The sequence below is a fragment of the Haemorhous mexicanus genome, chromosome 11 (genome assembly GCF_027477595.1).
Source record: "Haemorhous mexicanus isolate bHaeMex1 chromosome 11, bHaeMex1.pri, whole genome shotgun sequence".
In the NCBI taxonomy this organism is placed as follows: domain Eukaryota; kingdom Metazoa; phylum Chordata; class Aves; order Passeriformes; family Fringillidae; genus Haemorhous; species Haemorhous mexicanus.
In genome coordinates this window covers 16,274,153-16,292,609 of record NC_082351.1, presented here as the reverse complement: position 1 = coordinate 16,292,609, position 18,457 = coordinate 16,274,153, and the positions used below count along the sequence as shown (strand labels likewise).

At 38.8% G+C, this 18,457-nt stretch overlaps 1 protein-coding gene across 6 annotated transcripts in view; it reads left to right on the top strand.

Moving 5' to 3' along the window:
• FHIT (fragile histidine triad diadenosine triphosphatase) overlaps positions 1–18,457 on the top strand; it is a 571,496-nt gene that overhangs the window by 203,217 nt on the left and 349,822 nt on the right. The gene's annotated exons all lie outside the window — the stretch shown is intronic.

Below are 18,457 nucleotides of genomic sequence, written 5' to 3'. Positions count from 1 at the left end.
ACCATGCTAAGTACATATTGTCAAAGAACTTCCTGCTGGGACACATCTGTTGGCTTGATAAGAAAGCAGATACAGAATTATACCTATTCTGCTGCAGCATGCTGTACGGAGGTAACACAATTAACATAGGCTAATTAGTTGTATTTTACTCATGATATTTTATCATAAACATAAAACTGACTAAACTTATGGAAAGCCTACTACAGGAGCATCCCTGGAACAAAAAACATTTCTTTTTCTGATTTTTCTTCCTCCTTTTCCTGCTTTAAAATGCAGAGAGAAAATACTTCCTTGGCTATTTAAAAGCATGGTTAGGTTCATCAGCTGGAATTGGTTTTTATTATGTTATTGCCCTAGTTCCACTGGTTATTATCAGCTGAATATATTCCCTTTTAGTCACATTAATATTGGCTGGGAACTGAAGATTTAATCAGACAAACTCCACAAGCAGCTATTATTTACAGTTTGAAATGAGAGGAATTGTTTGGGAGAAAGGTTATTCTGTAGCTGAATTCTGTATTGCAGTACAGGACTAGAATGTATAGAGCTAAGGGATCCTGAACTCTGGAATTTCCTCATCTAAGAATGCTTCACTTTATGATGTTCACATTTTGAGGTGGATTTCTGCAAAATCTTAGAAGTCATGGATGGGAAGGGAAAGTTTTTTCAGCTTGTACTGGTGAATTGGGATTGAAGAGTTTTATTGTTTCAATGTAGAATTTACAATATTCAGAGATCTGTGTTCATTTAGGTGCAATTTTGTTTGCTGTGGTCTCAGCTCTTCAAGTCTTTGTGTCTATTTGATGACAATGCACTGATTAAACAAAAGAATCATAAAGATTACAATGACAAAGCAAAACTTTCTGTAAATTGAGGTGCTTACATGATGACCACAGCTTACAAGTAGATTTCAAGCAGCAGACGAGTCACACCTGTATATTAAACAATTATCTAGATGACTTAGCAATTACTGTAGTTAATTGACAATGGTGCTTTGGATAAGGAAAAGGAGTGCTGAAAATTACAGTAAATAGATTCTTTGTCTGTCTTGATTGACAAACATTTTTGAAGTTCAATAAACATCAGAAAAACCTTTTTTCAGTTGATTTCGTGGTCTGCTTTTTAAGCTGTTTAAGTTTACAACTTATGCATAATTTTGTTTCTGTGCAAAGTTTTTTTTTTTTAACAAATGACATGGATTTCATATTTGACAAAATAAATGTGTAGCTTTTGGAGTATTTTTGAGAACTAAATGTCATTATTATGCTTTTCCCTTTTCTTTTTTTGTAACACCATCTGTTTAGTAAACATCAAAATGGATTGATATGAAACTTAAAAAGTTTATAACAACAACAAAATAATGCATGACAGATTATATAAGAACAAGTCATTAAAATGGCCTATAAAAGGACAACCATCTGTAGCACTAAAATAATCTTTCTATTGAAGACAGTAATAACTTTCTAAGTCAATGACAGTTTTGGATTTACAGCATAAATAGTAATCATATGAACCAAATAATTGGAATGTATTTTTCGTAATTAATGAACTCTTTTTTTTCCCCCCATTACTGTTGTGAAGAGGCAGAATTAATACAAAATACACATGTATGCTTAACAGTGATTTGTATATTTTCTCCCAAGCTCACAAAAAGCAATTATAAATTCATTAAATATATCGTATTTAACTCTATGTCTGAAGAAAATAAGTTTGTTTTTATGGAGAAAGTTTCTGATGTCCTCTGTCACTCTGAAAATCGTGGCAGCAGGCAAAAAGAGTAAAAAATGCTGAATCTGCAACTTCAGTAAAGATTCAGATGCACATAGATCCCCTCTTGGAGAGGCTAGTGGGTGTTTTCTGAGCAGAGAACAGCCAGCAGGTGTCCCAAGAGGAGAATATCTGTGAATTATTTTAATTAAAAAGGTACCTGTTCATAATGGTTTGATTTTTTTGACCTGTTCAAGGGCACGTTATAGGGAAATGTCTACTTTTAGTTGCACAAAACCTCTGCCTGAGAACCAGCAGCTGCCTCTCTCACACCAGGATGCCGTGGTCACCTCTGATGATTTGTGTCTTGCTGGAGGTCTCCACCCTCTAACAGATTGATCCTGTTGGGAGTTGATTTAATTCCTTGTACATGAAAATTTATGTTCTTGGACTTAAAGCAACCCTTGTAATTCACTTTCAATGCAAAAAGGAATCCACTGAATAGAAGGTATTACCTTAACTTCTTTTATTAGGCATATAGTTAAAGCTTTTAATCTCCAAAGTATTTTAAAAATGCTAATTAACCTTCACAAAATTTCCCTCCCCTTAATGGTAGGTGGCACACGAATGACTCCCTGCTACATTATAATCCAGCCATTTCAGTAATTAGTTTTGAAGTACAGCACATGAACTAATTAGAAAATTGTGCAACTACCAGGCACCTGTTGGCCACGAATGCCTGGGAACTATCCAAAGATGTCACGTACTTTCAAGTGATGCTGTAGCTGTGTACCTCGTGGAGTAATTAATTTTTTGTATGCCTTGAGATGGGTGTCTGGGAGTCAGCAATAGGGGAGCTTTCCTCCTTCCCAGCCCCCACTGGACCTGTGGGACTGACTCTCAGTGTTGGAGAGCTCTGAGGACTCTGGAGGGCTGCGCCAGGGAGCTTTTATTTTTTTATTTACACATTTTGTTCATTGTGTGTATTGTGCAAAGGCAGAGCTGTGGCCAGGAGCCTTTCCTGACTGGGGGCACAACAGGCTGGGGTCACAGCTGGGTGGTGTCACTAAGCAGGGGGACCAGATCACCCCCAGTTTTCATGCAGAGCCTAAAGCCATCACAAGGCACGTGGAAAAGGAAGCTTGGCCAGATGCTTCAGCTTTTTCTCCTGAGGGGAAGGTTTTACATTCCTGGTAAAGGAGAGGCACAGTAGGTCCATGTTGAGTGCTTTTAGCCTGTAAAATTCTTTTTCTTCTTCATTCTTAACTGTAAAGCAGAAATGAACTTGCAACACATACTGAGCACTTGGAGTGTGCATTCCCTGAGTATGTAAGTGTTGGCTATAAAAACACTTCACCCTGTCCATTCTTGCTGCTGGGTCTGCTCTCCTGAAATAAAGTTCCTTGGTGTTTCTCAAAGCCGGTTTTGCTGCCAAACAACAGAGCTCTAATTTCAGCCCAGAAATTTGTCTGGATTGAATAAGCAATAGCCATGTTTCTGTGACATAAATTTAATTAAAGAAAGCTATCTCCAGTCTAACAGTTCTTGCCCTAGAAGATGGAGCAAGCAAACCTGGCTTCATTTGGGGGTCAGAGCTCTCAAGGACAACAATCTGCTGCTTTGTGCTTTTCATGTTTTCTGTTCAATGCACAGCCAAGCAGAACAGCCTGGAAGTGGAAATGGAGTGTTTCACTTCTGGTGTGCTGCAGTGGCACAGTCCTCACATCTTACTGATGGTGATGCTCCGATTTTTAAGATGAAATAATTTGAAATAGTTTTGGACATTGATGCCTAGCTGTGGACTTTATATCCTTTCAGGTATATGCTGAATCTGTTATTTAATTTTAGAATTCTTTGAAAATTTTGTTAATATTTTTTTCAGTGAGAGAAGAGTCCCCATTCTTCTATGCTGGCAGAATTATGTTGGTGCCAGTTTGTGTAGAAAGATTTTGTTGTCCTGAAATTCATTACTTCACAATCAGGCCATTCCTCTGCCTTCCAGCATCTCTCCAGCAGAGGTTACTGGGTGTCAGGAGCTGCCCAGACTGGTGAAATCAGGCTGTCTGGAGCAGTCCTTACCCTGAGGGTAGAAGGGTTTGCTGTTGTTGCTTGGTGGGGGTTTTTCTTAATTACAGTAATTTTTTTAAGATGGTGATTTTTCTGTCTGTGAGGGTTGAGATTTCCTGTAGATGTTACATAAACTTGATACCAAATGAAGCCATTGAAACTTAATATTTCTGTGCTTTTTCTTTCCATACCTTCAAAGGAAAGCACGGGGGGTTTTTTTGCCAGAAAATCACAGACTCTCATGTGCATTCCCTTTAATCGCTTACTCTAAACCTTCTTCCTGAAATTAATCCTGTTCTCATCCCAAAGAAATAAAAATAAATATTGACGATAGATTTTTTTTTAAACTTAAAATTGTATTTATTCCCATAGAGCTGTGTTTATCCACATTTGTTTTTTTATTTAATGTTGAGTGCCTCCAAGGTTTTGTGGACCTCAGTGTAAGACTTCTTGTTGATCAGTAGTTTTGAAAATATAATCTTTTCCTTAAGTAGACATTAGACTTATATATTAGATAACATATACTTAAATAACTAAGTAATTTTAATCTTTTCAGTACCAATAATCACCTATGAAGCATATTAGAGATGTGTCACAACAATAAAAGCCTTTTTTTTCTACTTGTTTAGTAACCATAATTTTTAATTCTCACCTGCTGTGCTGCGCTAATTTAATATTGTTGAATTGCGGTTGATTGAAACTGTAAACTTTAGCAGAGAATTTAGTGCTTTAATGTAATAAATGAATTCAGTATTGGATTTTCTAAGCACTCACTGAATGAAAGAAGCAATAAATTAGGAGCTGCTTAGTTTAGTTCTTCAGCACTGCCTTTGCAGGGGGTTCACTGGAGGTGATTTTATGGAAAAAGGTTCTGAGCAACGAAGGTGGATTTTCTCCCTTTCTTGTTTCCCCTTTTCCTTAGACGAGCTGAATTATTTAGGGTGTTGGTCAAAGAGGGCAGGATGATAGGAGTGTCTGTTCTTTAGGAAAGTAAAAGAATTTGAGAAGCTGTAAAAGCTGCTGGAACCACTGTTAATTCAGGGTTGAGTTATCATGGTCCCCTTACTGCCTCAGTGTCCTCATCTTGGTTGCCCAGGGAAAGGTGGGGGTTTTCAGTCATGCCTGGGTTTCAGCAATGGCTGTGATAGGAAATACTTTGAAATTTGTTTCACAGTATTTATAGGGTTGATCCATCTAGTATTTAATGGATATTTTCCTGTTTAATGAATTTTTCAGGGTGACAACTGAGTAAAAAAAATAGTTCATTTGATGTTGTGAGAATCTGCATCCTATCAAAGTGATAGCCTCATCTGACTTCTAAATTGATGTGATCCATAGAAGAATTTATATAATACTGGTGGGTCTCAGCACTTTTATTTATAATAATACTTGATAAAATACTTCCTTAGGTATTCACTGCACAAAAATAGTCATAGTTCTTGGTGGCCCTTGCAGACAGCACTAATCCTGTCATCTCAGGGCATACCCAGACTTTTCTAATGCTTTGTGTGATGTGTGATTGTCACCAGCTTTCCTCACAGCTCACTGGGTAACAGGATTGTAGATACTTTGGGTAAGGTAGATCTTGAAAGTTCAAGAGCAAAAGTTGACTGATTCATGTGTGATGAGTAATCCTCTAGAATTTGTCATCGCAAGTAAAGGTTACAGTGCCTCTTAATTCACAGTCTGTAGTATATTTGCAATATGAAGCTTATTAAATTTTAGCTTATCATTTGGGTGACAGGGAAATTAATGTAAAAAATATTATTTTTTTCACCTGCAATAAACCTGTAACTAATTAACAAATTTATGACTTGCCTCATGTGGTTTTCATGGTGTTTTGCAGTCTGAGAGCTCCTTTGTCAAATGTGTCCAGTCCTTGCTTTGGCAGAGATGAGCACAGAGGTCACTGTGCCATGTGTTACACGCTGGCCTGGATTTGCTTACTCCAGGAAATGACATTTGTGCAAATGTGTAGGTGCTGACACTCCACACATTCTTGAGAACTTTATTTATTTTCTTTAATGATGTTGTTAGTCAGAGAAAAAGATTAATCTGCATTAGCCTGAGGGCAGACTCAGTGAAAATGACACGATCAAAGTGGGTCACTCGCTTGTTTTATCTCCTTCATGGTTTATTTATGCAGAGACCCTTGGGTGTTCCTGCACAGGCTGAGGCCCCACTGGCACCCAGGATGCTCCACTTGTTCTGAGATGAGGAACATCAGCTCTGCAGCCTCGGGCACCTGCATGCAAGGCTGGGTGTGCTGAGCAGAGCTTTCCTTGCCCCAGGCAGGAGCTGCCCTCACCCACAGCATCTCCTGGCCACACTTGTATCACCTGGTGGCACTTGTATCATTCTGCTCTTTGCTAAGACATGTTCAGTTCTTGGCTGACTTTTTTTTTCCTTTTTTTGTAATACTCAAAAATCAAACAAATAACCACTTACTAATTTATTCTCTTTCCTTACACTTACCTTTATTTCCTGCATTATCCTTTAGCTAAAAGATTCTTGCCTCCTTTTGTCATTTCCTATCCCATCTCAATTCCTTAGGGCAGAGATGTTACAACAGCTGAGATTTCTTGGTCAGCTCCTATTCTGGTACACTGAACAAGTCTGAGTTTTCCAATAATGAGGTATATTGAATAAACACTTAAGGGTATGGCAATAAATTAAAAATGAGCATTGCTTTTCTCTAGCCCAGTTAATATAGTCTTGTATATATCTTGGTAAGTAATTTAGATTTACTTAAGTACAATGTAAAATGCTATAACCTCTTCCTTTCAGCTTCCCTAAAATAAAAAGATATAACATTTTTATTTGGTTAAGCAGATGTTTTGGCTAAGAAAAAAATGGAAACACAACTTTCCAGGCTGTGGGAATCTTTTAGGATTCTACACTGGTTTAAGAAGCTGGTCATGGAAGATAACTTGAGATCAACCTACTTTGATTTTCCCTTGGTTTTGTTTGAATTCTCAGAAGTTTTTTTTGTCTCTCAGAAGAGAGTAAATGGTAAGGCTCTCAGGTATCTCAGATATGATCCAAACTATCCATGGCAAGAATACCTAGACATCCTATTAACTGCTGTTGCATATCATGGTGTACAGTGAGTGCTCACCTGCCCAAGGAGTGCTAAGTACTGTGCAAGGCTGCGAGATTCAGGGGTGCTGGAGAAAGGTTTTGGTTTATTTTATTTTTTTTTTTTAAGACAGAATGGGACTAAGGAATATGATGGATGTCTTTGAAACCTGACAATATTTTAACAGGCTGGAACCAAAGCCTGTTTAAGCTTTCCCTTCTGCTTTTGCATAAATCTGACAATTTTTGAGCTCAGCACCTTTTCCAGTCTAGGGCTGATTACAGAACTGCTAAAAGAGAGCTTTGTAATAGGAATTGATTGCAACGTTAACTTGGGAGCTGTTACTTCCTTTCCATAATGTTCTTTTCTCCCCCCTTCAGTTTACTCTTTATTAAATCATTCTCTCATGCTGCCTGTTTGATGCAGGCACAGTTGTGTTACTTCTGGCCCATAACAAAACGTTTGTGGCTCAGGTGGTTTGGGGAGAACAGGAGCTCCTCTCAGGCCATCAGCTGCTGGGTGCTTTGATGTCTGGAAAACAGCTTTCTTAATTTCATTAGATAGAAGGTGGTCCAGAAAATTAAATGTGCTGATGATTCTAAGCAGCTGGTTATAGGCTGGTTATTAGTCCTTGTAGTTTCCTGACTGCAATTTTTCAAAAACCTTAAATATTCAGAAAAACAATGAAAATCAGGTGGAGTATTTAATATGCAATGAGATGAGGGCAACTTTTATGCTAATATTCTAGATTTCTTTTCCCTCTAATTAGGCTAAATTTTGTTCAGAAATCATCACCATCACTGTCCCTTTTTAGAGAAAAGAGGAATGAATTAAAAATGGAGTGGATTTTATACTTCTATCCTTTGTCTTTCTCCAAATTTTTTCTGATATAACTCTGCCTTGGTAGCATTTGTGCAGCATGATTTAAGTATTGGCCTCTTTTACCTTTATGCTTCAACAAGCCTAATGCCCCCCTGTTTCTGTTTTCTGCTTTTCTGCTAATAGCTGTTCCAGTAAATGAGTATCATGCTCCAGAACCTTCACTCATGTTTCTTTGCCTGAATTTACTGTAAGGCAAACTTATGATTCCCCAGCTGTCACAGCAGCATAGTCCTTACAACCTTTGTCTGATGTACTGGAAATGCTTTTATTTCACCATGGAAGCCTGTGAGCATGAGGATGTTCTTTGATTCTGCAATAGTATGGGGAGTCTTTTTTGATTGTGGTTTTTTTTGTTGTTGCTGTTGTTGGTTTTGGTTTTTGTGGGTTTTTTTTTTTTTGTTTTGTTTTGTTTTGTTTTGTTTTTTATACACAGTAGGAGGTGGCAATGTCTGTAGTTTCTGCCTTTAGTTTAAGGAACTGTTACTCATAACCTTCCCTTTACTGTGCTTTATATACTGAACTTCTGTATTCCCTGTGTTCAGGCACATTCTCCTGAGCACAGCATACTGCCCAAAGGTTTGAGAGCCCTTGATTGAAAACTAGTTGTCCCTTTTGCTTTGTGTAATAAGTTGCATGAACAGCAGTCTCTAAGCTTCATGCCCTGCATTCTTTATGGTGCACTATATTTGTAAACATGTTTCTTAACTTACTTCAAAACATGTTTGTTCTGCCTCATTTGTTTGCAGATAACTTACTGTCTCTTGAATCTTTAGCTTCTTGTTCTAATGATTGCTTTGAAATATTATTTTAATGAACCCATGTAACACATCATTGTATTCTTTTTTTGTGGTTGGACTGCTAATGATATCCATCCATTAAGTAAATGGTTTTGTAAGCAATACAAATGTAATAAATAAAGTTAGTCGGCTCTTTTTTACCACTTCTGTGCTGATAGGCACACCACATGCTGGGGGGGTAATGTTTCATGACCAGAATGTTTCAGGCTCTAGGCAGCCTGTGAATCTTTGTGTTTAGGTTCAGTCAAAGAGCTTCAGAGAACTTCCTGGACTATGATTTATATGCACTAGAGTTTATAATTTTGAGTCTGGTTGCAGTGTCCCTTGAGAGGTGATCCTGAAGGGCAGAGAAGTCCAGGAAGGTTAGACATTGTTGAAAAAGGAAATCTTGGATGCACAGGATCAGGCTGTTCCCATGTGCTGGAAGAGGGGCCAGCAGGGAATGAGACCAGCCTGGCTGAACTGAGAGCTTTGGCTGGAACTCAGGGGAAAAAAAAGGAGTTTATGAATGTTGGGAAAAGGAACAAACAATACAAGAGGTATACAAGGTAATGGGTTTATATAGGGAGAAAATTTAAAGGGTCAAAGTCCAAGTAGAACTTTATTAGGTTACTGCCTTAAAAGGCAATAAAAATATTTCTATGAATATGTTAGCAACTAAAAGGAGGCTCTGGGAGAATCTCCATCCTTTATTGGATGGGAGGTGAAACATCATGACAAAGTGTGAGGAAAAGGCTGAGATACTGAGTGCCTTCTTTGCTGTAGTCTTTAAGAGTGACAGCAATTGTTCTGTGGGTACCCAGCCCCCAGAGCTGGAAGGCTGGAATGGGGAGTAGAATGAAGCCCCCCCTAACCCAAGGCCAGGGACCTGCTCCATGCACCACTTGGACACACACAGCTCTGTGGGGCTGGGTGGGATCCACCCAAAGGTGCTGAGGGACTTGCTGGAAGTGCTCACTGAACCACTTTACATGGTTTACCAGCAGTCCAGGCTAACTGGGGAGGTCCCAATCAACTGGAAGCTGGCAAATATCACACAAGAAGGGCTGGAAGGAGGATCCAGGGAATTGTCAACCTGATCTTGATGCTGGCAAAAGTCATGGAGCAGGTCATCTTGAGTGCCATCAAGTAGCATGTGCAGGACAACTAAGGATCAGGTCCAGCCAGGGTGGGTTTAGCAAAGGCAGGAACTGCTTGACCCACTGCTGAGTGGGAGAGGGAAAGGCTGTGGATGTGTCTACTTAGACTTTTGTGAATACACTACATATAAATGGATATAAATAACATCATTTCTTTAACCAGCAAGGGTTAGCATTATGACATGCTATCTCTTATTTTTAATATTTCTAACATGATCATTTACAGTGATAACTCAAGATGGATAGCAGGGGTTAATGTTTAGAATAAAGCCATGGCCCCTGCTATCCTAAATGAGGAATTTTCTAAATGAAAAGAGGTGTTTCCTTTGAGTTCTTGAGAGATCAATAACAAATGTCGCTGTAAAACTTCTAGGGATGTGCCAAGAGCATAAAAAAATCAAGCTGCTTATAAGTTATAAATGAGACCTTTGCTTGAACTACTAGAGATGATTCCCTAATGAGATTCACATTGCTTGATTTATTTTTTAATATATTTTAATTCTCCAAGGATATCAAAAATCTGTAAATTGCAGCTCTGGAATGTAATCAGACTTAGTCATGAGAAGGCAAGGTTTAACCACGCATATGGAAATGACATAATATTTTACCAGGTAATTATAACTGGAAAATTTAGGTTGAAAGGATGGGTCAGAAGTCCTCTTTGAAATGTTATTAATTCACTGAAGAAATTAGAGTTACTATAAAAATTATTATTTTATCTCTTTTGGAGAGAATAGTACCTTTGCACTACTTCTAGTGATTTAGTAAAATATAATCCAGATGGCACAAGCAAGTATTCACACCCCTAGAATTTTGAAGGTACAAAAGATGCTGCCACTAAAGATGAAAACTGACTTTATTAATGTTTTATGAGGTCTACAATCACTACTAATTTTGGACCAGGTGTAGGGCAAGCATTGTCAGCAAGAATGCTTCTACTGCCCCTCCTTTTCTTTTTCTTTTTTTTTTTTTTTTGAATAGCATTTTAACATGATTGCCTCAGGCATTCATTCAGGGAAAGCATAGGGGTGATGAAAAATGGCAATTTTCATGTATTCCACACATTAGGATGATTTGGGAAAATTATCCCATTTTCTAAATGTCCTACCATCATGAATTGCACAGAAGATTAGGGTTTGCTTTGATTGAATGGCATTTTTCTTAGGTTTTGACTGTTCTGAACTCTAGTCTCTTCTTGACTGGGAATTGAAATACAGGGCAGGCTGCAAATTCTGGGTTAAAGTTTTTTGACTAGTGGAATTTTAATTTTTTTCAAACATCCTTCTACAATGCACTTAATAAAGGAAAATACAAAATCAGGTGGCATTTCAGGTTGATGCAAATTAGATTGAAATGTTATCCTAAAACTTCTGCATTTTGGTGAAGAGAGAAATTAGGGTGAAGTTAAGAAGTTAAAACAGAGTCGATAATTTTCTTGTGTACTGCATGGAGATGTTAGGTCCTGGGCATATCCTGAAAGAAGAAATCATTCAGGATACTATTTATGATGCAGAGATACAGTTTAAGCACACAATGCAGAAGTTTGGGGTTGGTTAGGAGATGCTTGCTCTCTGAATTTACTCTCCTGAACTTCTGAATCCCTAAGTTGTTTTTTTGCAATCCATGAAACTCAGATTTTCATTTATTTATGTCTAAATATAATACACCCTACAGTTTCAAAGATACTATCCCAGGAGATGCATTAATAATGGAGATGTGTCCTACTCTCCAGACAGGGGATTCAAACATCTCAGGAAGAAAAAAAAAAAAGCCCTGAAACTATTGGGAAATACTAAGATACTTCTAAGGACTTTTTGGTTTGAGTTTTAGAATGACCATATTTTTTGGATTCAGAAGAAGCTGCTAACTTAGAATTGCCATCAGTATAGGGGTGTGTGTAGAAAAATTTGGTGGTTGCTGATAAACTGGAATATATGGTTAAAAGACAAAAAATACACTTCATTGAGGACCTTTCCTCAATGACAATTAATTACTCTTTTAGGGTTTTTGGCTTTTTCCCCCAGAGAAATGCTGAACTGCTTAACAGTAATTTGGAGTTGGCAGACAATGGACACTTTCCTGTCTGCCCTCCTTCTGCTGGCCAGCTTTTGTTGGAACATTGCAGGTTTCCCATTTGGAAGTGAAGCGGGAAATGTTGTCCTTTAAATTTTAGCTGTCCTGTCAAATTAGGTCAGAGTTTACAGTGTGCCATGGCACAAAGTGATGCAGTGTGTTATGAACAGAGCCTGCTAAACCTGGGTGCCTTCTGCTGCCAGTTGTACATTATTTGAGAATGAAGTGACTTTCTGCTTATAAATCTTCACTGGATTCATAGCTCTCCTGAAAAGATGAATAGTGGGAATTACTGGGTCCTGCAATGTTGCAAATCACTTGTGTTGTTTGACTGTTCTGTTGAAAAATCTATTGCAGTCATCAGCTCCAGTTTTCTGGAGGGTGGAGGTCTGTGCAGGGCACTGAATCACTTAATAAAATAATTTCAGTGCAGGAAAGTTAAGCATAACACAATTTGAAGCCCCAGAGATTTTGCAGGTGGCTTTACTGATTTACTGATCTACAGAAATGATTGAATTGCTATCAGAAAGGTGAAGAAAAGGTAGGCTTTGTTTTTGCATGTAAGCAAAAGATTGTGAAGGAGAACTCCACCCATTAGAAAAATGGAGCTCTTCTGTTGCCAGCCCATTAAACCAATCTGTTAAACATGCTTGCAAGAGAAATCCATGATACTGCCCTTTTGAGGCTGCTGGTTCTGTGACTGGAAAAGTCATTCCCTGAGTCAAACCTGGACAAAGGAATTCATGAGGGAAAAAACAAATATATCCTGCTCCACCTTCATTTAAGCATTCATAAGATGAGAAAAATGGATTAATGTGCATTATCTAGAGCTATTTTGGCCAGACTCTCCACTACCCTGGATATGAATTGAAGGGTGAAACCCATATCCAGAAAAAGTACCAAATAGAATAATGTACTTCAGGCACAATGTCCTGGTTGAAGGTCTTATGTTAGATATGGAAAATCAGTCCAATATCCCAGTGCTGGCTGTACCAGCTGGGATTTATTTTTATTTGCCATACATGGTGCCAGGTGTGATATTGTCACAGGTGTTTCCTGCCACCAGTGGCTGATCAGGAACTGCACAATGCTGGAGATAACAACTCAATGCAGGGATGCAGAGGAGTGCCAAGGCCAATGGAAGAGCCCTGGAAATGGAAAAGTCTATGGCTTTAATGAGCCATATTCCTCACAAGCCAGAGTTATTGGTTAACCGGATTCCTGGTGCTCATGGTGTGCTCAAAATAGGGAGTGTGTAACAGCAGGTGTCATAAAAATGTGATGAATGAAGAGATTTCACTTCAGTGTTCCTGGCCTGCCGTGGGGGACAGTGACCCAGCCACACTCCTTATCTTGTGTCAGGCAAAAACAGTGCAAAGCTCTGGGTTAAGCTCCTTGAGGTGCCAGTGAAAACTGAGAGCTTGTCTGCTTGTTTGTCATGGTAGTTTAGATAAATTTGAAAGATAGCATGACAGGATTCAGAATAAGAGCAGATAAAGAAGTTCTGGCTAACAGCCTGTCTATCACTTAATACTCTGATAAAGCAGCAGCACTGACTTCCACGGCTGTAGGTGAGGCTGCTGAGTGCTTAATGGCTGCTGTGTTTATTTGGCAACAAGAAGCACTTTGCTCTCCTTTAGCATGCCACCTGCTGCTAAAGGCTTTGCTGTCTCTTTCTCTAATATGTCCATGGCAATTCTATACCTCAAAAAGGCTATTATTACTGTTAAAGAGAAATGGAAATGTGTGTATATGAATCAGAAAAGCCTGTTGTGTGCACACAGACATAGTAGATGTTTATCATTCTGCACCATGGACTAAGAAACTGTATAATACACTGCTTTTAATTTTTTTTTTCCTATTTGGACTTAGTTTCTCTGAATCCCTCTTTAAAAAGGGATGTTAAAAAAACTAACCATGGAAATGTATATTGTTATTTATATCATGATGAAATGTAATGGTCCAAACCAAGTATTTGAATTCATCGCAGTTAAATATCTGGAAAGAGTTTATCTCCTGCTCTGAAAATCATCCCATCAGAAAGTGCAAAGTCCATGAATGACTGTGAGAGCAAAAGACCTAAGTTCTAAAGGGTCAGCAGATTTGGTCAAGGTTAAAGATCAGCCTCAAGACCTTCACGGCTTAAGGGAAATGAAAATTATTCTCCCAATAATAGTGAATTTCTTTGATTTGCATGCAAATCAAGAGAATTAGAGGGGACATTTGGTTGAACTTGATTCATTTGGCTAAGATGTGCTTGTTCCCTGTTGCTGCTTCCACTGAATTTTCAGCTGCTTCCGCAGAGTGAAGGGCCTCCAGGGCAGGCCCCAGAGCTCCCCTCTGCCAGGAAACCACTGACTGCTGGGCTGTTCCCTGACAGCAACCACGAGTTTCCTTTGGCAGCTTTGTGATTTCAGCCTTTAGCACCTCCTGTGTGCAGGTGATACTGGTATTAGATGTGTTTTCTCTGTATGTGCAAAATGTGTGGCAGAGGCTTGAACAACATTGCTCAGCACGTTCACCACAAACAATTCCCTGGAGCTGTCCTTTGACAAGACCTGGCAGGTAGGGAGGATCCACAGGCTGGGAATATAACAGCAGGTCAGCTTACCCTGCTAGGGTCTGCTCTCCATTTTTTTTCTTGGCCAAACAGAGATGGCTAAAGATTCCTAGCATTTCTCCTTCTGACACTTCCAAGGAGACTCACTCCATTTTGTCATTTTTATATACTAATATGTTATTTAATAGATTCACTGATGAACAAGTAAATAATTCGGCATTATGTTGTTTGTGGAACCACAGCTGCTCAAGAGGGATGTTTCTAAGTCCAGTAAGTCAAAACCAAAAGATTTTGAAATAATAGCCGTGTTTGAACTGAAATGAAAATATTTGCATGTTGAGTCACCCCAAGGAGCATAATCCAGCTGTTTAGATCATGCTTGCTGTGACTGATTGACAGTGCACTGCTCTGCCTTTTTTTTGAAATTATTTTTCAGTTAGGAGAAAGTCCACTAACCACAGGAAAATCCCTGTTCTTAGACATCCCAGAGTAGCAATTTGTTGAAGTTAAGAACAATAATGAATAACAAGGAGATGAGACTATAGAACATCTCCCCCCATCTGAGGTAATTTACCAGGTAGATGAAAGCAAAGATTTCAAGGCCTTTCTGTGCATATCTGTCAGGCAACACAATGCAGATAATTTCAGCTATTCATGGGATTTACTGCTCTTAAGAAACAAAGAATCATCCATTGCTGTGTTGGGTTCAAATAAGTGTTATTTATTGTGTTGGGGTTCTTTTTGTTGTTTTGATTTCTTTTGTTGCTTTTTTCTTTAATAATAATTCTGATAGGATTTTTTCTCTTATTGTGAGCCCTAAAGACAGAAAAGAGCATTATAAGGCTCTGTGGAGTTTGGGAGGTTAGAGAATGCAGACAGAGCAGCAGACCTAGTAGGGCTTGAAATCTGGTTTTGAGTGCCTGACAGGGAGGTCACAAGTATTGTGTTCTCTCCAATTAAAGGACAGGGACATTGGAACCCACTGGCTTTAGACACATATTGATTCAATTTTCTGTCTAAATATGATGATTCAGTAGAGCATTTGCTTTAACATTTTTGCGAAGTTTATGCTGACTTAGATTTTCTGATTTTCTAGTGAGGTGTCAGATACGTAAGTGGATTACTTACTCTTCTTCCAGGCCCTAAGTAACTGCTTATCAGTCAATGTGATCCAATCTTTTATGAGCCATATTCCTCACAAGCCAGAGTTATTTGCCTTACATGTGCATGCAGTACCAAGCTGAACCTATGCTTTCCTTTTCTCCTACTTTATAGAGCATTTTATGCATGTTTTAACCCCAGAACTGGTGTCATAGTCTGAATCAGATATTTCAATATAATTATTACTTTTTTAAGCTATTCCATTTATAACATTATGGGGTCACAGACCAGTTCAAAACATCCCAATTTCCAAATGCTGTTGCCCTGGAGCCTTCATAGCTCACCACATCTAAAATAGTGTACCCAGAAAAATGCCTGTGTTTCCTTTTCATTTCCTCAGGATCTGAGATACAGAGATGATGTGTGATTCTGAGACTGAAATGAACACAAAAGAGGTGTTTAAGAGGTGTTAAGAGGTGTTTAACACAATTAGAGGCGTTTAATAAACCCATCTGAACTCCACAGAGGAGGATAGAAATTAGGCAGAAGACTGTTTTTGTCTTGCAGCATGTGATGTAGGATGGCATCCAGTTGCAAAGCTGTCAAGAAAGGAGTCTCTCAACATGCAGCTTGTAGACAGAATCTTGTAATACCCAAGAATAGCTGAATCATAAAATCACAGAATGCTTTGGCCTGGAAGGGACCTTTAAAGATCATCCAGTTCCAACCCCGTACCATGGGCAGGAGCACCTTCCACTAGACCAGGTTGCTCCAAGCCCTGTCCAGCCTGGCCTTGAATACTTCCAGAGGTGGAGCATCTATTGCTTGTGTGGGAAATCTGTGCCAGGGCCTCCCCAAATTCTCTCTCAAGGAGAGGATTTTTTCTTCCTCTCTGATGTAAATCCTCCCTCTTTCAGTTTAAAGCTGTGAGCCCTTGCCCTATGACTCCATGCCCATGTGAAAAGTGCCTCTCTCTCTACCTCTCTTGTGGCCCCCTTCAAGTACTGTAAGGTGCTGTAAGGTCTCCCCAGAGCCCTCTTTCCTCCATGCTGAGCAACCCCAGCTCCCCCAGTCTGACTCTAGAGCAGAGATGCTCCAGCCTCCTCTGGACCCTCTCCAACAGTCCATGTCCTTCTTCTGTTGGAGCCCCAGAGCTGGATGCAGTGCTCCAGGTGGGACCTTATGGGAGCTGAGTGGAGGGGGAGAAGGAAAGACTCTTCTAAAAGCTTGGAGTTTCATAAGGGGAATGATACCTTTCATCATGTATTTGATTTGAACAATTTTAATCTGGCATTGATGAAGAATCCAAAACTTCCATAATAAAATAATGGGGAGGATGAAATAAAAGATTTAATCATTCCTGTAGTTGCTGAAGTTATTTGGTTAATGTATTTTGTCATATTTAACTTGGAACTGAGATTAAAACTGAACTACATCCCTATAAACATAACACTACATATCCCAATCATAGTCTCTATCACTAAAATACCAAAGAGTTTTCAGCTGGAAGACATTGCTGGTTTTTACCATGTTTTTAGTGCAGATACAAATGCACAGATTGCTGCTGATTTAAAGCATGTGGAAAAAGCCCATGGAGATTTATATTTCTTTCATGATTGAATGCTGGTACTTGGTGTTATGTGGAAAAGCAGTCACTTGGTTTAATAGTTGCACAGCTGGTGTTATCTGAAAAATAATCATTATGATAGAAAGCACACATTTTTCATGTTTTTTGTCAGGTCTGTCAGAATATGTTCTGTGCTAAGTCTACACACTCCATCTGACATTCCTTAAATTAATATATTAACATATAATACTTTTAAAAATGTCAGTTATAAAATGTGACTGTAATTGAAACATAACAGAGTATGGCTGCTTGAAACAAAGCAATTTGCAGGACCCATAAAGTGAGAAAGTCACTGTGATCCGTGTTTAGAAACAACATAACATTATTGTCTGAGAAGCAAGTGACAAATTTCAAGAATTAAAATTATGCATAACCAGTTCAGCTTGGTAATATGTACTGATTTGAACATCTTTAAATTACAGCAAATATGAAAATATTAATTTGAAGTACAAAACAGCTTGATTACAAAATCTGGATTTCTCTTTGCTCCTCTGAACCTTATCAGGGCTTTTCAGCAAGTGAGGAGAGGCAGATCAGTTCAGGCTGTAAATGAGCACATGATGTCATTTGTGAGGAGCTGGGGACTTGCTGGATGTCCATTATTTCCATCTGTGGTAACTGGACAGCTGAACTTTTTATCTTCCCACTGCCAGAGGCAGGGGTCAGCCTGGGAAAAAGAAGCTTATTTACCCAGTCTCCTCTCTTTTTTATGTGTTGATGGACAACTCACTAACATAATTCTGTCCTGTGTGGACTCCAGCAACAGGAGGAAGGATAAGGAGGGGGTAGAGTGTGAATGCAAAATGATCTGCAGTGGCAAAAGTTATAGGGAGCTCCTCCTCTTGTTGCTTTGTCAAATGGCAGAGGTTTAGTCTCCCAAATAAAGGGATTGTGTGAGCTACAGAAGGAAATGTTTCTAGTTCTGAATTTGAATTATCTCCTTTTAAACTCATGAGTGGAATGTGAGTGGCCCCATGCTGGATTGAAATTCCTCCCTGTTACAGATGATTTTATACCAGAAGGAAAGCTGGTGAGTTAAGTTCTAGGTGCTGATGCCTTTTCTTTGCCTATTCCACATATGCAGTTCCTACAGGAAACTGAAGATCTTGTGGAGGAAGAGGTTCTGTAATGGAAGAAGTAGCACACTAATTCTGTACTCAGAAAGACTTGTAGAATTTACCTGAAGCATAAACCTTAATGTGTAAATGATATTGAATGTAATCTGTTGCTATCAGGAAATCCAAAGGTTTGACTTAGGAAAACTCATAATATTTATATTGCTTGCTTTTACATGCCATGACATTTTAAAACTCTTCACAGTATTTAAAAGCTTAACCCCACACTAAAGAGGTTTCTCTTTTTTGCCATGAATATTTCATACCAAAGAAGAATACAGTAAGCTCAATTCAAATAGAAAAATTCAGG